Raw genomic sequence first — 20827 nt, forward strand, 5'->3', positions numbered from 1 at the left:
CAATCTAATTTTTGGTAGGGAGACCACTCACCAGTGCAGCCACTTCCATATCTCTGTGAGAGCCTCGAGATTGGAGGAATTCAGATCCACATGAAGAATTAGGGAAGCTGTGCCTCGAGCGTGGAGGAGAGATTCTGATGCCATGTGGGGAAGCTGCCAGACCTCTGGCCTCCATGGAATCTCTATTCCCAGGGCCAGGAATAGTTTAATGGACTCAGAAAGGCATGATTTGGCAGTCTAAGGTTGGCCAGATTTTTTTTCCATGTTGTGGTGGGGTTGCCAGGTGCATGACAGCAGTAAAAGTCAAATAGGAGCAGGATCCCAGATAAGCTTTTTCTAGAAGCGGCTCGCTGGCACCATGCGTAGACCACTTATTTTACACGCATATGACTGGTAAAGTAGAATAACATTTTGCAAAGGCAGCTTAGCAGTTGAGAAGCTCATTGTAAAATCAGGGTAGATGACTATGTCCTGCAGCAGTTAACTGCCTCACAGAGTAAACTGACTGCCAATGTTGCAGGATGACAAAAATCCTGTGTGTGATGACAGCAAAAGAAGCTAAAGGACTGCAGTCTCACTGTACTTGCTCTTATATGCCTGCAAAACCAGCAGCTAACTGCCTTACAGGGAGGATCTGGGGGAGATAACTGCTGAATAACACAGACTCCAGGGGCCACTGGTGTGTAAACAGGCACTTACTGGTGAGTGCACCTCTAACAGGTTGCCTGGATGATGTGTTTTGGGTGCTAGTCCCCCTTTCTCAAGCCTGCCAGCGCCCAGAGTGAACTTCCGGATTTACAGAGCTGCTCACAGGATTTTCCAAGACATTAACTCTTGGTGTGCTGAAAAGTAAGTATACTAGAAGGTCAAACAAAGTAAAAAGGTAACAAAGGGGCGCATGCGTGACTTCCAGACATGGAGGAAGCATTCTAAGTGAGCTCCGAGCACCGCTGACTCTCCGCCGCTCCGTACAAGCCTCTTTTCACACACTTTTGACAGGGAGCAGACTGCAAGTGTTCCTGATTCCTCTGGCGTCCCCATGGGCAAGATTGGGCAGCAAAAGCCGGAATATTCCACTCCACAGGAGTCCCGGACCCAGGCAGCCATGGACCGCTTCCTTACTAGGCCGCAATCCCCGACCTCAATTTGTCAGGCGGACACGTTCGCCACGATGGATCCCCTATTGGAAGCAGAGAATGTTGCGGACCCCCCGCCAACACAGGTACCGGATCGTTCAGCTCCGACCCCCCATGCCTCACAGCAGATCTTAACCCATGACATACTGGACGCTAAACTGCAGAACCTTTTGGTGCAGATTACCCGCAACATAGCTGCTGAGGTGGGCAAACTGTCGGTTGAGTTAAGGGGGGAGATTGCACAAATATGGGAACGTACAGACACCTTGGAGAATAAGTTTTATGAGTTGGTGGACTATGTGCACGTTTTGGAGGAGGAACATTCCTATTTGAAACACTCGGTCTCTCAACTGCAGCTGCAGCAGGAGAATCTTGAGAACCGGGAACAACGCCAGAATCTGTGTTTCAGGGGCATCCCTGAAACGGTGGGAGACAACAACCTGCAATCTTTTTTATTGGGTCTCTTTAATCACTTGGCCCCTAATATTGTGGACATCAACTGGAGACTGGATAGGGCTCACAGGTCCCTGGGCCCTAAACCACCCTCTGGAGGGAGGCCCCGTGATGTGATTGTCCAATTCCACTATTATGATAGTAAGGAGGCACTCAATCTGGCGACCCGTAACAAGTCTCAAGTGGAGTATAAGGGGGCAAAAATACAAATCTTTAATGATCTCTCCCCCATCACTTTGAATAAGCGGAGGGCCCTCCGCGTGGTGACATTACATTTGCAGAAACACAGGGTCCCTTACTACTGGGGTTTCCCATTCCGCCTGGTGATAACCAAAGATGGCGTTCAGCATGCCATGCGGGAAATGCATGAAGCGGAATCCTTTACTAGATGCCTGGGACTCCCACCACTTCCAGAGGAGGATGTGCTCGCTCATCAGCAACCTTTCCGGCCGCCCGCTTCCAGCAACCCCAGGTTGTATTTGGACCCCTGCCAAGACCCCGCAACACAGATCCCACGCTACTCCTCAGTGCCAGAGGCCCCCCATATTCCAGCCCTAATGTCTCTGATGGATCTACATGGCGTTTTGTTTCTTCCGGCCTCCTCCGGTCTCTTGCGAATGGACTGATCGGTAAAGGTTGCCTTGCAGGCGACTTCTTATGGCTGGTCCGGCTGGACTGGTTTAGTTTTTCCCCCCATGGGGCATTTGTTTTTCCAGTTTTTGAAGCCTAGTTGGTTTTTATTTTTTCTTCCGCTGGAGAGTTGACGGGTTGCCCACCCCCGTTGTTTCCTGGAGGCTCCCATGTCACCCGTAATACCCGTGGGCTTTGCCCTGGGCTGCCTGGGATTCTACAATCCTACAGGGTTTCTTCTGAGGATTCTGAGTGGACATTGCTGTTCTATTCGAGTGTTCTTTTTTCTTTTTTCTTTTTTTCTGTGTTTTTTCTCTGCTGTGTTGGATCTTTTTTGGTCTGGGTCCGACAAATTTGTGACGCACAAATGGATTGGTGCCTCTGTGTTCTATCTCTAGATAGAGTGCAGACTGCATTGAGGTTTTTCTTTAATGTAGCTACTGAGGATTATGACACAGTGAGAGGTAGTTTTATACATGCATACAATTCATGTCTGAGATCTGTAATACCATGGCTTTAAGGTTTATGTCCTACAATGTTAAAGGTTTGAATTCGGTACAGAAGCGCTGGTTGGCTCTTAAGGCTTTTGGGTCCTCCGGGGCGGACGTGATTTTGGTGCAGGAGACGCACTTCCGTCCTGGCGGATCGTTTAAGTTTCCAGCACGATACTTCCCCACAGCATATGTTGCTTCTGAGAAGACAGGTAAAGCGGGGGTTGCCGTTTTGATTCGGAAGTCTTGTCCCATTAGGGTCCGTGACTCGTTCCTGGATCCTCATGGGAGATACATAGCCTTGATCTGTGACTATCTGTCTACATCCTTTACTCTGATTAACCTATATGCTCCCAATGATGGTCAATTGGCCTTTTTGGACAAGACCTTTTCGGCCACTTCCCATTTTTCCCAGCCCTTTATGGTGGTAGGGGGTGATTTCAATCTTATCATGTCACCTTATAGGGATAGACAGTCCGTGAGTCGAGACACCCTTTCCCGTAGGCAGCTGAGTCAGGCTAAATCTTTTTGCAGGTGTATTCGTTCATTTAGGCTATTTGACTCTTGGCACATTAAACACCCTACACATAGACAATTTTTCTTTTATTCAGCTGCCCACAAGATGCATTCGAAATTGGATCATTTTTTCATCTCGGCTCCGCTCATTTCATGCATGGTTCAGTCGGAGATCCTCCCCATCTCCTGGTCTGATCATGCTCCCATTGTTTTTGACATCTCCATGGCGGGGGCCCCTCCTAAGGCCTGCCATTGGAGCCTGAATGATAGACTCCTTCAGATTCCGACGGTTCGGAATCGGTTGGAAGAGGGCTTGCAGGAATATTTTGCACTTAATGAGGGTTCTGTGTCTGAGGTTTCTACAATGTGGGAGGCCCAAAAAGCTTTCTTCAGGGGCATCTGTATCGCAGAAGGCTCTCGTTTGAAGAAAGATGCTTAGAGTACACGCAGCTCGCTCCTGGCCGACCTTCGGGTGGCTGAGGGGCGTTTGGAAGTTTCACCGTCAGTATCCAGTCTTCGGCGGTTGGTCAATCTTTGAGACTGCATCAAGGCTCTGGACATGTCCAAGATGGTTAAATCCTTGATGTGGGCTCAGCAAAAATTTTATGAGTATTCTAATAAACCTCACAGAATGTTAGTTAATAGGCTTAAACCTAAACCTTTCCAATCTGTTCCGGATCTCCTGATGCAGCCTGAAGGTAGCCCCACCCACTGCCCTTATACCATGGCCAAAGTGTTTGGCAAATTCTATGGCAACCTGTATAATTGTCTGACTCCTGAGAATCGCTTTCATTTTTCTGCTGATAAGTTTGAGAGCTTGTTTCAGGACTTAGACATTCCCAGTCTCTCTAAAGCCGATCTCGATAAACTAAATGCCGACATCTCCATGGATGAGTTGGCTGCAACGATCAAGGATCTACCCTCTCGAAAGGCCCCAGGTCCGGACGGGCTCCCATATATCTATTACAAAACCTTCCTACCGACTTTGGCCCCTCGTCTCCTGGATCTCTATGCTTCTTTGCTGGAGGGCAGGACACCTCATTCTCACTTTCTTCATTCTTATATCTCTGTCATCCCCAAACCGGGTAAAGACGCCTCACTCCCAGATAATTACAGACCAATTGCTCTTTTCAATTTCCGATTACAAGATATTCACTAAGATTTTGGCCAATAGATTGGCCGGTTTTCTGCCCAAATTGATAGATAGGGATCAGGTTGGATTTGTCCTTTCTCGACATGCGGGAGATAATACCAGACGAACTGTGGATCTGATCACTCTCTTGAATAGGTTCCCTCGTCCAGCTCTTGTACTCAGCCTGGATGCCCTGAAAGCTTTCGATAGGCTGAGCTGGCCCTATCTTTTCTCCACGCTTCAGAAGTTTGGTTTAAAGGGTCCCTTCTATAGAGCTTTGGAAGCCCTCTATTCCCCTGCCAGGGCTCAGGTCCGTATGTCGTCTGCCTGTATGTCGCCTGTGTTCCCCATGTCCAATGGCACTCGGCAAGGCTGTCCCCTCTCCCCTTTGCTGTTTATATTGTGTCTGGAGCCGTTGGCAGAAGCTATACGCTCACACCCTGATATTGCTGGGGTCACTATGCGACATAGAGAATATAAGCTTTCCTTGTTTGCGGACGACATATTGCTGACTTTGACGAATCCACTAGTTTCCTTGCCGTCACTGCATGCTCTCCTGGATTATTTTAGTGCTATCTCTGGGTACAAGGTAAATGCTTCTAAAACAGAGGCCATGCCCCATTCATGTCTCCCCAGATCTTCTGTTCAGGTTGCAGCACACTTATCCTTATAGATGGTGCTTGCATTTCAAGAAGGAAGGTCGGGACTGAGAGACATAGACAATCTATCAGAGTAACAATTGCATTTATTGATGTCAGCAATAGTACACATAATCATAAATCAATAAGATAAAAACTCAAAAGTATTGCATGAACTGATAGGGATTGCTCAGATCCAGTGTTAGTAAAAATTCATTTGCAGATGTTAGAGTGGTTAGATGAAATCACCACGGATAAAACCATGTTGCAACGATGTAAAATTAATATATTGTGATCGAAACTTCAAAACTCTGATGCGTTTCGTGGACTTATAATGCCACTTCTTCAGGAAGATTGTTGGTTTCATGTCTAAAAATATATATATATAAATATGTATGAGACAGCAATAGCTATATATTAGATAAAACTGAGCAAAAGAGAAAAAAAAAAAAAAAAGGGGAAAGGTGAATCTCCCAGTTTGTCAAAAACTTACGTTGCGATTGATAAGCCTGCTCACACAAGAGGTAGAGACATAGGGCCAGAGGTCTCCCACGGGAGCTGAGGGAACACAAGGCAGCAGGCAAAGGCAAGGGCACCACACATCGGGAGAGGTGGGCTGAGCTGAATAAGGTAAATTGGTGCATGTGAGCAGCAAAGACAATATGTATATAGTGATAAGAAATAATGATATTGCACAGTATACAAACTCGTGCAATTGTATAAAATATATTGTATGTAAATTGTGTGATATATACATAGTGCTGCTTGTCAAGTTAGGGAATATACTGATGGAAAAGTGGTACCCAAAGGAATAGTAATAATTGGTGAAGTGTAAACCAAAGTGAAAGGTAAGTAACAAGATAGAAAAGAGAGCACCAATCGTGAGGATACACAAGGGGTGAGTGAAAAGTGTAAACCATTTGAGGAGGTAAGGAAGTGAGAACAAGGGAGGGAGAAGAAAACCAGATGCAATAAAAATATGAAAGAGGATGAGGGACTAAAAAGTGAAGGATTTAAATAAGTACCAAAGATCACAGCCCAGGCTTCCAATGGGTAGGTCACAAGGCATCGCCTCAACATAGTGTCCCCAGCGTCACGCCAGTGCATACAATGGATCAACAAGAGGGTCCAGACGCCAGGCGAGCCGGCTCGCAGGTGATCCGAATGCACTGAGAGTGTATATATATATCGCCAGCGCTTGGCGTCAAGAATGACGTGCTGCGTCGGCGTAAAGCGTGGCGCCAATGCGCGGAGGTCACTCCCACCCGATCCCCCACGCCGAGAGAGGCGAAGGGAGAGGGGGAGGGCGTCCATCGCGCATCGCAGCTCCCGGGGAGAACGACAGGCAACCAGTCAGCCACCAGGGGCAGCACACATCCCATAACGAGCAATAAAAATACCGACGAAAAATTGAGTATGTTGTATGTGCATAATGTCAGCGTACAAGGAAGTATTATGCCAACCATCTGATAGGTCTAAAGGGAATGATTATTGATTGCAAATCATCTGTATAATATAGCATATAAACATATATGAAATAAATATAATTAAATATAATTAAATATAAAACCCCCTAAAATAAAAGGGGGCATGTGTTACACATTGTGTTTGAACTAAAGCATATGATATATTAACATGCATACAGTAACAATAGCCATCTATCCATCAAGATCGTGTCTCTCCGTCCCTAAAGGGGGAAGGGGGAAGTTGTGGGACTTTAGATGAGGCGCATGGTGGGAATTGTCAAGCGTCTCCATCCCTAATCAATATTTAAGTAAGGGAGGGGAGGTTGTGGGACTTTGAATGAGTCGCGTGGTGGGAATAGCCATGCGTCTCCATCCCTATTCAATATTTCAAGAAGGAAGGTCGGGACTGAGAGACATAGACAATCTATCAGAGTAACAATTGCATTTATTGATGTCAGCAATAGTACACATAATCATAAATCAATAAGATAAAAACTCAAAAGTATTGCATGAACTGATAAGGATTGCTCAGATCCAGTGTTAGTAAAAATTCATTTGCAGATGTTAGAGTGGTTAGATGAAATTACCACGGATAAAACCATGTTGTAACGATGTAAAATTAATATATTGTGATCGAAACTTCAAAACTCCGACGCGTTTCGTGGACTTATAATGCCACTTCTTCAGGAAGATTGTTGGTTTCATGTCTAAAAATATATATATATAAATATGTATGAGACAGCAATAGCTATATATTAGATAAAACTAAGCAAAAGAGAAAAAAAAAAAAAAAAAAAGGGGAAAGGTGAATCTCCCAGTTTGTCAAAAACTTACGTTGCGATTGATAAGCCTGCTCACACAAGAGGTAGAGACATAGGGCCAGAGGTCTCCCACGGGAGCTGAGGGAACACAAGGCAGCGGGCAAAGGCAAGGGCACCACACATCGGGAGAGGTGGGCTGAGCTGAATAAGGTAAATTGGTGCATGTGAGCAGAAAAGACAATATGTATATAGTGATAAGAAATAATGATATTGCACAGTATACAAACTCGTGCAATTGTATAAAATATATTGTATGTAAATTGTGTGATATATACATAGTGCTGCTTGTCAAGTTAGGGAATATACTGATGGAAAAGTGGTACCCAAAGGAATAGTAATAATTGGTGAAGTGTAAACCAAAGTGAAAGGTAAGTAACAAGATAGAAAAGAGAGCACCAATCGTGAGGATACACAAGGGGTGAGTGAAAAGTGTAAACCATTTGAGGAGGTAAGGAAGTGAGAACAAGGGAGGGAGAAGAAAACCAGATGCAATAAAAATATGAAAGAGGATGAGGGACTAAAAAGTGAAGGATTTAAATAAGTACCAAAGATCACAGCCCAGGCTTCCAATGGGTAGGTCACAAGGCATCGCCTCAACATAGTGTCCCCAGCGTCACGCCAGTGCTATATTATACAGATAATTTGCAATCAATAATCATTCCCTTTAGACCTATCAGATGGTTGGCATAATACTTCCTTGTACGCTGACATTATGCACATACAACATACTCAATTTTTCGTCTGTATTTTTATTGCTCGTTATGGGATGTGTGCTGCCCCTGGTGGCTGACTGGTTGCCTGTCATTCTCCCCGGGAGCTGCGATGCGCGATGGATGCCCTCCCCCTCTCCCTTCGCCTCTCTCGGCGTGGGGGATCGGGTGGGAGTGACCTCCGCGCATCGGCGCCACGCTCTACGCCGACGCAGCACGTCATTCTTGGCGCCAAGCGCCGGCGATATATATCCACTCTCAGTGCATTCGGATCACCTGCGGGCCGGCTCGCCTGGCGTCCGGACCCTCTTGTTGATCCATTGTATGCACTGGCGTGACGCTGGGTACACTATGTTGAGGCGATGCCTTGTGACCTACCCATTGGAAGCCTGGGCTGTGATCTTTGGTACATATTTAAATCCTTCACTTTTTAATCCCTCATCCTCTTTCATATTTTTATTGCATCTGGTTTTCTTCTCCCTCCCTTGTTCTCACTTCCTTACCTCCTCAAATGGTTTACACTTTTCACTCACCCCTTGTGTATCCTCACGATTGGTGCTCTCTTTTCTATCTTGTTACTTACCTTTCACTTTGGTTTACACTTCACCAATTATTACTATTCCTTTGGGTACCACTTTTCCATCAGTATATTCCCTAACTTGACAAGCAGCACTATGTATATATCACACAATTTACATACAATATATTTTATACAATTGCACGAGTTTGTATACTGTGCAATATCATTATTTCTTATCACTATATACATATTGTCTTTGCTGCTCACATGCACCAATTTACCTTATTCAGCTCAGCCCACCTCTCCCGATGTGTGGTGCCCTTGCCTTTGCCCGCTGCCTTGTGTTCCCTCAGCTCCCGTGGGAGACCTCTGGGCCTATGTCTCTACCTCTTTTGTGAGCAGGCTTATCAATCGCAACGTAAGTTTTTGACAAACTGGGAGATTCACCTTTCCCCTTTTTTTTTTTCTCTTTTGCTCAGTTTTATCTAATATATAGCTATTGCTGTCTCATACATATTTATATATATATATTTTTAGACATGAAACCAACAATCTTCCTGAAGAAGTGGCATTATAAGTCCACGAAACGCGTCGAAGTTTTGAAGTTTCGATCACAATATATTAATTTTACATCGTTGCAACATGGTTTTATCCGTGGTGATTTCATCTAACCACTCTAACATCTGCAAATTAATTTTTACTAACACTGGATCTGAGCAATCCCTATCAGTTCATGCAATACTTTTGAGTTTTTATCTTATTGATTTATGATTATGTGTACTATTGCTGACATCAATAAATGCAATTGTTACTCTGATAGATTGTCTATGTCTCTCAGTCCCGACCTTCCTTCTTGAAATATTGAATAGGGATGGAGACGCATGGCTATTCCCACCACGCGACTCATTCAAAGTCCCACAACCTCCCCTCCCTTACTTAAATATTGATTAGGGATGGAGACGCTTGGCAATTCCCACCATGCGCCTCATCTAAAGTCCCACAACTTCCCCCTTCCCCCTTTAGGGACGGAGAGACACGATCTTGATGGATAGATGGCTATTGTTACTGTATGCATGTTAATATATCATATGCTTTAGTTCAAACACAATGTGTAACACATGCCCCCTTTTATTTTAGGGGGTTTTATATTTAATTATATTTAATTATATTTATTTCATATATGTTTATATGCTATATTATACAGATAATTTGCAATCAATAATCATTCCCTTTAGACCTATCAGATGGTTGGCATAATACTTCCTTGTACGCTGACATTATGCACATACAACATACTCAATTTTTCGTCTGTATTTTTATTGCTCGTTATGGGATGTGTGCTGCCCCTGGTGGCTGACTGGTTGCCTGTCGTTCTCCCCGGGAGCTGCGATGCGCGATGGACGCCCCCCCCCCTCTCCCTTTGCCTCTCTCGGCGTGGGGGATCGGGTGGGAGTGACCTCCGCGCATCGGCGCCACGCTTTATGCCGACGCAGCATGTCATTCTTGGCGCCAAGCGCCGGCGATATATATCCACTCTCAGTGCATTCGGATCACCTGCGGGCCGGCTCGCCTGGCGTCCGGACCCTCTTGTTGATCCATTGTATGCACTGGCGTGACGCTGGGGACACTATGTTGAGGCGATGCCTTGTGACCTACCCATTGGAAGCCTGGGCTGTGATCTTTGGTACTTATTTAAATCCTTCACTTTTTAGTCCCTCATCCTCTTTCATATTTTTATTGCATCTGGTTTTCTTCTCCCTCCCTTGTTCTCACTTCCTTACCTCCTCAAATGGTTTACACTTTTCACTCACCCCTTGTGTATCCTCACGATTGGTGCTCTCTTTTCTATCTTGTTACTTACCTTTCACTTTGGTTTACACTTCACCAATTATTACTATTCCTTTGGGTACCACTTTTCCATCAGTATATTCCCTAACTTGACAAGCAGCACTATGTATATATCACACAATTTACATACAATATATTTTATACAATTGCACGAGTTTGTATACTGTGCAATATCATTATTTCTTATCACTATATACATATTGTCTTTGCTGCTCACATGCACCAATTTACCTTATTCAGCTCAGCCCACCTCTCCCGATGTGTGGTGCCCTTGCCTTTGCCCGCTGCCTTGTGTTCCCTCAGCTCCCGTGGGAGACCTCTGGCCCTATGTCTCTACCTCTTGTGTGAGCAGGCTTATCAATCGCAACGTAAGTTTTTGACAAACTGGGAGATTCACCTTTCCCCTTTTTTTTTTTTTTCTCTTTTGCTCAGTTTTATCTAATATATAGCTATTGCTGTCTCATACATATTTATATATATATATTTTTAGACATGAAACCAACAATCTTCTTGAAGAAGTGGCATTATAAGTCCACGAAACGCGTCGGAGTTTTGAAGTTTCGATCACAATATATTAATTTTACATCGTTGCAACATGGTTTTATCCGTGGTGATTTCATCTAACCACTCTAACATCTGCAAATGAATTTTTACTAACATTGGATCTGAGCAATCCCTATCAGTTCATGCAATACTTTTGAGTTTTTATCTTATTGATTTATGATTATGTGTACTATTGCTGACATCAATAAATGCAATTGTTACTCTGATAGATTGTCTATGTCTCTCAGTCCCGACCTTCCTTCTTGAAATATTGAATAGGGATGGAGACGCATGGCTATTCCCACCACGCGACTCATTCAAAGTCCCACAACCTCCCCTCCCTTACTTAAAAGATGGTGCTTGTAGTCGCTCAAGTATATGGGGTACACCTGACACCTTCCCACCGCAGCTCTATACTGCTAATTATGTTCCCCTAATTTGTGAGATCTCTATGTCCCTTCAGCAATGGACCGCCCTGCCCCTGTCTTTGTTGGGTCGTATTAATGTTTTAAAAATGTCTATTTTACCAAAACTGCTTTACTTGTTTGACACCCTTCCAGTTGCGATCCCAATGCCTCAACTCAAACTTCTACAACATTCCCTTTTAAGGTTCATCTGGAACAATAAGGCACATAGGGTGGCTTCCTCAGTGGTGTTTGCTCCCCGGAGGCAGGGGGGGATTGGGTGCTCCAGATATTTTAAATACTATTATGCTTCCCACCTCCAGGTGGTGGCCTCCTGGTCTTCCTGGTTGGCCCCCAACCGGTGGTCAGAGATTGAGAGGGGGCGATTTATCCGGTGCATCCCTGCTCGATGCTTTGGTCACCGGCCTTGCATGCAGACGGTGTCCTGAAGGGCATGTGTCTGGATTCAATGCTGGTCACCATGGGAGTCTGGCGCAAGTGCTTGGGTCTCTATTCTCTCTCTTCGCCATGCCCTCCCCTTACCACGGTTTTGTTTAAACCATTGCTTCCCAATGGCCTTCGGGTGAGCCGTTTATGGAATTGGACTCAGCCTCCACTTTTCCAGTTGCGAAATTTGGTCCACCCGGTATCCCGTACATTCTTCACCTTTGAGAAGCTTTGAGACAAATTCTCCTTACCAAAACAATCATTTTATTTCTATCTCCAAATCCGTGATTTCTTCAGATCGTTGACGCCGTCGCTTACCCTGGAGAGGCCCACGGCCTTTGAATTGTTGTGTAGACGGGGTCCTCATCAGGGTCATCTGGTGTCTTCAAATTATACTATTTTGCATGATGCTGTTCCACTCACCGAAGAATCCCACTTTTACATGCGTAGGTGGTCTGGGATACTTGGTCGACCAATCTCATTACCTGTGTGGAATAGAATTTGGATGTCCTCTTTTAAATCATCCCGTTGCGTGGCACGGAGAGAGATGGCTCTCAAGATTCTCCTTTTTTGGTATAGCACCCCAGAGCGTCTTCACAAGATGAATCCTTCTTGTTCCGCCTTGTGTGGGCGGTGCAGGGAGGATAAAGTTCTCTTTACCATGTCTTTTGGTAGTGTCCCCTTATATGTCCTTTTTGGTCTATGGTTCTGGAAACGCTCCAGGCAGTGGTGGGGTTAGAATTGCCATTGGACCCCTTGCATTGTCTATTAGGCCTACCATTCCCCAGGGTCTCAAAACAGGCATCCAGGCTGATATCCTTCCTCCTCTTGGCTGCTAAGAGGGCTATCCCACTGTGTTGGTTACAGCAGGCTCCCCCGGACAGGGCCCTTTTCTTGAAACTGGTTTCAAACATCTGGGAAATGGAGTCCCTGACGGCACGGGTGCATGATGAGCTGATTAAATTCAATGCTGTCTGGGAAGTCTGGGACTCTTATATCTTGAACTCCCGCTGATCCCACTATTCCTTTCCTGAGGTATATACTGTATATGTTTGTATGCTACTGTGTCAGAATGTTTATACTGCTCTGAATATAACAGTGTCTATTTATGGTTAATAATAAGCAAAGATCTATGAGGAAGGAGAATCGTCACTTATGTCCATAAATCAATATGTAGCGAATTCTTTTTATTGATTAATTTCTTTTTAAAAGCATATACCAATCTTAGTGAAAACAGTCTACAGTATGGAATATATAAAAGTTTTATTCACGAGACATGTAATCACGATAAATGATCAAACTTGAGATGACACAAAAAGATAACTTTACAAAAATACGAACTTCAAACAATAAATGCAATGTGATGTGTAGCTCAATAATGAAAGTAAAAATAAAGCAAGATTAAGTTTTTCCCAGATGTAGTAGCATAAACCATAGATAAGTATACTATGCAATCAGACCACAATGTCTGCGCAATGCACAACCTGATAGTCACTTCACTGCAGATGAAGCAAGAATAGGCTATGCAAAACGTGAAACTAATACGCCAATATGCGCTAAATCTGATATTAATAAAAATGTTATAAAAACAAAAATCATCTCTTTAGAGAAAAATCTACATATGGTTTATACGGCTGGGATTGTACTTTCGTTATCCTTTAAATATGCAATGTAAAACATTTAAGGAAGTACATAAACAATATTGAATAATAATCAAATAATTAGCAAGGCATATTTACCATATTTAAAATGGCCGCTAGCTTAGAATGGTAGTTACCAGAGTCCTTAAGATGGCTGCCTTCCCAAGATGGTGGCCAATTAGGGAGGAGTTTCGTTTGGCGTCCCTCAAAGGTTCAGATACATGATGGAGCGAAATGGAGTCTGTGTAGATGAGTCTGTGCATGGTTGTAGTAGTGTGTATGTTGTATGTGTGATGTATATTGGGCAAGTGTTATGTGTCTCTCTCATCTGGGCTTTTATATGGTATAGAACAAAGGACTAATAAAATTACCATAAGTTAAACCCAGAGGGAGTAACATGATCCCCATTGGTAGGAACATCTCATTCATTAACTGGTGATGTCATAGGGTGACACCTCTTGGTCAACCAGTATATTAAAATTAAATAAAGATTTCTCCATTTAAGACTATTATAAAACAACATAAAATGTAACCATGCTCTCATCTATGACATGTCCATTTAATCCATTTAATATCCACCAGGTATCTGAATAAAGATTAATCTTGGTAACACCATTCTAATATTTAATATATCTTATTTAGATATATATATATATATATATATATATATATTGGATTTTACTTTTTAACCACTTAAGCCCTTGTTGCCTTTTGTTCTGTGTACCTGTGCATACATCCCAATTATTATAAAATGTAACCATGCTCTCATCTATGACATGTCCATTTAATCCATTTAATATCCACCAGGTATCTGAATAAAGATTAATCTTGGTAACACCATTCTAATATTTAATATATCTTATTTAGATATATATATATATATATATATATATATATATATATATATATATATATATATATATATATATTGGATTTTACTTTTTAACCACTTAAGCCCTTGTTGCCTTTTGTTCTGTGTACCTGTGCATACATCCCAATTATTTTCGTAGCATGCACCTATACACATCTAGATGCAGAGAGCTCTTTACACAAAAGAGGTAGTTCAATCAGCAATACACATTTATTGAATGGGTTACATAGTATATATATATACATATATACAAATTACACACTAAACAGTATTTACAACACATTATTAGTACAGATCTCTTGGCTTTCAAGGTTTTTAACAAATTACCCACAATAGCCCTATTTACATTACCATGTACGTATATTGAGCATGGAGTTAAGTTACCTTTTCACTTCAGGCATGGTGCCTGCAGTGTGTATTCAAACACTAAAGAGAAAAAGCATGTATACATTCTAAGTGTGAGAGGTATAGTCTATATTTACCATCCCCAGTAGCTTCATCCTAGTCTGCTTGCCAGAGAGTGATTTCTCTCCTCAGCTATATTAATATAGACCCATCTCGCCTTGCTCAGAGCCATTCTGATTGGTGTACCCTATATTTAGCATAACTCAGCCTCTCGATAGCCCTCCTCTCTGGGTGGGGATTAATCATGTTAGGTCATCTCCTGGGCCAAATTGTCCATCCTTGGACAGCCAACCAACTTCATTACATATCTAAAGACACAGTCTTTGAAGTAGAGGGCTATATAAAGGAATGACCTGTCATGGAAGATTATCAATTATTTTCTGGCCCCGTAATGTCTGGGGAAAAGGAACATAATTACGGGCTGTACTACCGTTTGTTTATCAGTGTAAATAGCAGACCCCTCCTAGGTTTCCCAGGCATGCATTTCAAACATACTTATCCATTTGAAATCAATACTCAATATCTTGAAAAATAAATATTTACAATTATTATAGGAGATTTATGCATAACTCCTCATCCTCACAACACGGTAAGGTAGATTACGCCTAAACTCCATATGGCAACAGCCCCGGAAGATTTTACCCCCTTCCTGACCAGGGGGTATTTTGCGATACGCCACTGCGTGATTTTAATGGACAATTGCGCGGCCGTACGGCGCTGTATCTAAACGAATTTGGCGTCCTTTTTTTCCCACAAACAGAGCTTTCTTTTGGTGGTATTTGATCACCTGTGAGATTTTTTGATCATGCGCTATAAACAAAAAAAGAGCGTAAATTTTGCAAAAATAGCAATATTTTTCACATTTTTTTATATGAAATTCCCCCCCAAAAAAATGTAAAAATCAAATGTTTTGTAATGTTTGGTAAAAAAAACATAGCAAAAAGCGTGTTTTGATTGGTTTGCGCAAAAGTTATCGCGTTTACTAACAAAGGGAAAGATTTTTGTCATTTTTTTTTTAACGCGTAATGGCGGCGATCTGAGATTTTTTTGCGGTACTGCGACATTGCGGCGGACAGATCGGACCCTTGACTGACATTTTTGACACTTTTGGGGTTACCAGTGACATTTCTACAGTAATCAGTGCTATACATATGCACTGTTACTGTAAAAATACACTGGCAGTGAAGGGGTTAACTTTTTTTGAAAGGGAGGGGCTATGTGTGTCCCTAGGGGCGTGCTTTCTACTGTGATTGGCTGTGGCTTCAGATGTATGAACAGTGATCAACGGTTCTACATAGTAGAACCGTATGATCATCCTTCATACACAGGGGAGAATGACAGGCAGCTTGTTTACACAAGCCGCCTGACTTTCTCCCTCTCCCCTGACGATCGCAGAGTGACAGGCGAACATCGGGTCCGCCTGTCACACGCGCGGGGGGGGTGTGTGACCACGCAGGAGTGGGAGCGCGCCTCCGGCTGCGCGCGCTCGCTCCCTAGACCCTCACAAGCTAGCGACGTAGACCTACGTCGCTTTGCCTGTGAGGGGCTGACTGCCGACGTAGATCTGCGTTAGGCAGTCGGCAAGTGGTTAACCAAGACTTCAACTACCATAGTAGCATTCAGTCACCAGAGATGGCACTCTTGCATTGCTCTTTAGGTTCAGCATACAGCAATATAGCATCATTATTTATCTTCAAATAAACTTCGAACCTTATATAGACCAAGAGCTTACAATCCAGACCTTCTAAATTAAACACCTGGCAAGGCCAGAAAAGTTTTTATGATTCTTTACCACTTACAAGGATTAACATGAAGTCTTTCTTTCTTGACATGTAGTCATGAGTCATCAAAATCAGTAAAGTTAGAATTTAGCAAAATATGAAACAATTATAATATATAACGGTTTTCTACATATCTATGTATGCTAGTTAGGTATATATTTCATTGTTAATATTATGTTACCTATAAGATTATAACATATCTGTAAATTTTAGTTTTACATGGGTTTAAGCATAAGAAATACTGAAGGTTAAAAATACTGACTAAGGTTTATGATTCCAAACAGAGATAAGATTACCTTGGAAGAGTGTCTTAAACTTTATCTTAAAGAAAGTCAACAGACTATTTATTTATTACCTTAGGTCAACACAGCCTGTCTGGGTTAAACCTGTTGAATAGACAACTTTCTGTTAAAGGATATTTAACCTTTCAGTATCCTGACAAAAATGAATGTCATTGCTTCATAGACAGAACAAAATATGACATTTCATTTCTTCTTATTAAATTTAACCTCCCCAAATAACCCTGACAACTGTATTCTTGCAGATTTCCTTTTCGTCTTTGCAGTTATGTACTATCTGATTGCTTGACTTGTTATCACATTGTTTTTTGTTTTTTTTGGTCTACTTTTGTTCTTTGGGGGCACCACTCCCTGTACTGAGTGTTTTCTGTGCCATTATGATGTTTCTGTACTGTGCTTTATTTTTTGTGTAAATAAAAATATAATTTAAAAAAAAAAAAGGATCATAATAAAAAACTGCTCATACCCTCTTATCACTTGTGGGGCAAATAGAATGGAATATGCAAAGACACAATAAAAAACATGGAATGAAAGCAATGCTATCTAAACATATATACACAGTATATATAAAAAAAAAAGGTAAAGATATATCAAGAATAACAAAAGGAGATCAGATAATGTCATTTCTAAGTTGTCAAATTCTACTTTGTTTGTGAAAAGGCCCAATTAAAGTAGGTGCTGTTTGCACACAATGGGGGGGGGGGGGGATTTACTAAATCTGGAGCACTTAGAATCTGGTGCAGCTCAGCTTCTAAATTCAGCTTGTTTAGTTAAGCTTGGACATTAGATCCTGGAATCTGATTGGCTTCTATGCAAAGCTGCACCAGATTTTGTGCTCTTCGGTTTTAGTAAATCCCCCCCCCCAATGTGTTATATTTGTGTCAAGATATAAAAGCAATACCATAGATTGGTGGTAATTTTGATTTCCTAACTGAGTCCACCGGGTGCCCTACTATTTAAAGTAAATATCCAGTATGTTTCTCTCTGGCAAAATTTGGTAAAGCGATCTTGATCTGCAAAGTTTTGGGGAATAGATTTAATTCCAAACAAGATCAGGAGCAATTTTGTGTATTGCAAAATGCATTGGGACACTATCCAGGCTACAGGTGAAAAACTAGATCCCATGCTTATACTACTAGTATTGTGGCTGCTAGCACTGTTAACCATATACCCTCTTTATCTAAGTGGCTAACAGTTATCTTGATAATAGGGCTATCTTGTATCCATGTGGTAAAGTATGAATATTGAATGCTGATATTTATATTTTTAATGTAAGTGCTAATTTGAAAGTGTTTTTTTAAATGATATTGCAATACAAATTACTGTACTACGGCTTTCTATTTTATTGTATATTGATGATGGACAAAATGCATATAGAGGATTAAAGGTTACAAAGAGCAGAAGCTTGAAGGCGGTGACTTGAAAGGTTGTCTGCAAGGATAGCGTAAATCTAAGCTATTGTGGACCCACCTATTAGGTTAAGAGGGTCTCTGAGGTCTGGTGAGTGCACAAATTGAGAGAGCAAAGGATATGTGTTTTGGGAGGGGGTGTGTTGAAGTCCACTACAAATCATTTGCTGGAGCATATATTGAGATTTGGACGAAGAAACACTGGATTTTTTGGAGACATTTATTTGTAGTTCTACAAATTGTTTCAGTAAAAATTACACATTGGATGGACTTTTATTTCACTTTATGTTTTTTGTATTGGATACTTATCACATTCACATTAAATTAATTGATCATTTATCACATATTTTTTTTTACATGTTTCACTTTGAGTATAAGAGCACTGTTTTGTATATACAGTAAAAGGAAAGTGCTGCACTTTATTGTATTTATTACGCAATCCAGACTGCCTTGCTCTATTAGACACATCTTGATTTCCTGGGGTTGATTTACTAAAGGCAAATCGTCTGTGCACTAGAAGTGCACTCACAACTTCACTTTAAGTGCAATTCAAGTGCAGTTGCTCTAGATCTGAGGGGAACATGCAAGGAAAAAAAACAAAAAAAAAAAAAACAGCAATTTTGCTTGCACATGATTGGATGATAGAAATCAGAAGAGCTTCACCTAATTTCAGAGCTTCCCCCCCAGATCTAGAGCAACTGCACATGAAAGTGCATTTGCAGAACCCTTGTAGTGCACGGTAGATTTGCCTTTAGTAAATCAACCCTATAGCCTTAGGTTTTCTAATCACATACATAAAATCACACGGACAGGTAAGGCTGTACACTACAAAAAGGGTTGGGCAAACAGTTCAACCCTAGAATGAGTTTGGGCCGAACATTTGCCTGTTCGGCCATTTGCCCAACAACTGAATTTGCAGGGTGTTCGCCCAGCGGCTGCACAGTGCAATCTGCGCCCTGATTGGGCAAAGCTTTGCCCAATCAGGGCACAGTGTAGGCTGATTGTTAAGGAGTAGGGGGGGCAGGATCTGGAGGCCCCCTTGTTAGAGGGAGCTTCCAGATTCCGACAAGCAGAGTCCCCTGCCCTAAATCACTCTCCATGTTGAGGGCATGTGGCCTGGCATTATTCAGGAGGGGGGATGGTGATCGCTCGCCCCCCCCCCCTTTCCTGACCTACCGTGCTGCTGTGCCCGGATAAAGGGAATGGACAGGGGTAGGGAACCCCACGCTGTTTTCCTCTTTAATTTTTTAAAAGCCGGGTGCCAGCAATTGCAACCGCGGTTTGTCTCTTTTTTTTTTTCTTTAGAAATGTAATTTTTGTTGCAGCATTTTCTATATATATGCTACAGATGTGACACTTTACAGGCAGACTAACACCCCAGGCATTATATTTAAAAACATTTTTAATTTTTATTGCAATTTAGGCATCATTAAAATCACTACTAATATATTGATGCATGTCCTCTAGGGAAGTACCCAGATCCCCAAACCCCTGTTATGGCCAATTACTTGCATATAAGCCATCAAAATGGAAATTTTGATTTTTCCTGTTTGGCTCCTTTCAATGGGGTTCGCTGTTTGGGCCCATCTCTAACTAAAAAATTAGTTGAGCAATTAATGAACATTTATTATGTAACTTTTTACTTTCAGGGCCACCTCTTATTCTTACAGGGGCAATTCATCTGCAAGTTGAGAAAAGATGTCATGTCTCTAATTAATGTTTTGATTGCTTTCAGTTTACTCAGAACAATAATGTTTTTTTTATATTCCTTGCTCACCTATATACAGTATCATGCAAATGTTTTTTGGCAGGTGTGAAGAAATACTCGAAAGTAAGATTGCTTTCAAAAATATATATTTTAATTGTTTATTTTTATCTATTTACAAAATGCAAAGTGAGCGAACAGAAGAAAAATCTAAATCAAATATTATGAGGGCCATAATGCTATAACTAAAGCCTCGTACACACGCGTCGAAAATTGGCAGGGAATTTTCGTCCGATGACCGATCTGCCGATTTTCGGCTTGTTAGTATGATGCTTCCGACAACCGACTCCGACTTTTCGGCCGAAAAAAATCTGGTGTGCAGGCTATAAAATTTTTGTCCGCTGTCAAAACAAGGCCGATTTTCATGCAGTCAGTACAGATTTCGACAGGGAAAAATCTGATGAGCAAGACTGGGCATGCTCAGAGAAGAAAGAACAAAAAAAAAGCAAACCAACACATGACATCACTTCTGAAGTAGAATTTTGTCGGTCGAGAAAATTCGTGTGCAGTCTAAGCACATTCCAACCAACAAAACACCACTCTGGACAAAAGACGGACGATCGGTCGGCCGATAATCGTTGCGTGTGTACTAGGCTTAAGACACTAAACCCCAAACACCAACCCTAAAACATGAAACTCTCTAACCTTTTTCAAAATTTTAAAACCCTAAAAATAAGGGGGAGGCCAAATAGCAGGAGAAGCTGTTGCTAGACACATAGAAAGGGAGCCCTAAAATGATGGTGTTTTTTGGTGTGATTACCTTTAAACCAGCTTTAAACCAGCAAGCATCAATTCTTACACTTGCATACTTACAAAATGTCAGAGATGTTATAGGATTAGAGTCAGGTGTATGATTAACCAATTATACCAAGCAGGAGCTAATGATTATTCATTTCATATAT

The sequence above is a fragment of the Pelophylax lessonae genome, assembly GCF_965119305.1.
Source record: "Pelophylax lessonae genome assembly, chromosome: 3".
Classification (NCBI taxonomy): Eukaryota; Metazoa; Chordata; class Amphibia; order Anura; family Ranidae; genus Pelophylax; species Pelophylax lessonae.